Consider the following 916-nt stretch of genomic DNA (forward strand, 5'->3'; position numbering starts at 1 on the left):
TATTATTTTAAAGAAGACTAATACAAAATGACATCTAAGTGCAATATGTATTCCCGAACTGATCCTGTACTGGAAGGATGTTAGTAGGACAACTAATGAAATTGGAAGAGGGACTACATTAGATAAAAATATTATATCAAGACTAAGTTTTCTGAATTTTGATAACTGCACTATCTACTAATATTTATATATATATCTATATATATATATATATATATATATATATATCCTATCTAATATAAGAGAAATATGGTAATTAGCATACGACCGCTACTCTTCCCATTGTCTAATCAGGGCGATATGCAAATTAACTGCCAACCAAGATGGCGGCGGGCAGCCAGGCAGCTGAGAACAGGATGCTTGGTTGCCCCAGCGATAGAGGAAACCAAGGTTCCCGCTTGCAGCTGCGGGGCTCTGAGCTCCTCAAGCAACAGCTCCAAAAGATACAATGTTTCAATTATAGAAGCTAAGAGATGGCGGTTAATCTGCATACTCAGGCTCCAAACCGTAGAGCGAAGCAAAACAGCCCTGAAGCCACAGAGCAGAGAGGCCTCACTGCCCGGGGATCAGCGGAGCCTCGAGGCTTCAGGGCCCCCGGGAACAGCGGAGCCCTGATGAAAGCCCTGTGTGTTTATGCACACCTGCGGGTCACCAGGGCCTGTCCTAAGCAGAGTCCTATGTCGAAATTTCCGACTCTTGAGAAAGCATCTATGGGCTGGAAGGCAGCCTCCTCTGTACCTCTGTGCTGGGAGAAGACCATTCAGCGGAAAACTAAAGGAGGCCGATTTTACCCTCTTTTTCCGGAGGCAGAACAGTGAGGCTGTTCGCCCCTGACCCGTGCCCCGCCTCTCCGCTGTCATCTTTTGCCCGTTAGGTAGCCTTTTTCTGTTCCCCCCCAACGGCACATATTTTTATA

Source organism: Myotis lucifugus, unplaced genomic scaffold (assembly GCF_000147115.1).
Source record: "Myotis lucifugus unplaced genomic scaffold, Myoluc2.0 scaffold_47, whole genome shotgun sequence".
Lineage (NCBI taxonomy): Eukaryota > Metazoa > Chordata > Mammalia > Chiroptera > Vespertilionidae > Myotis > Myotis lucifugus.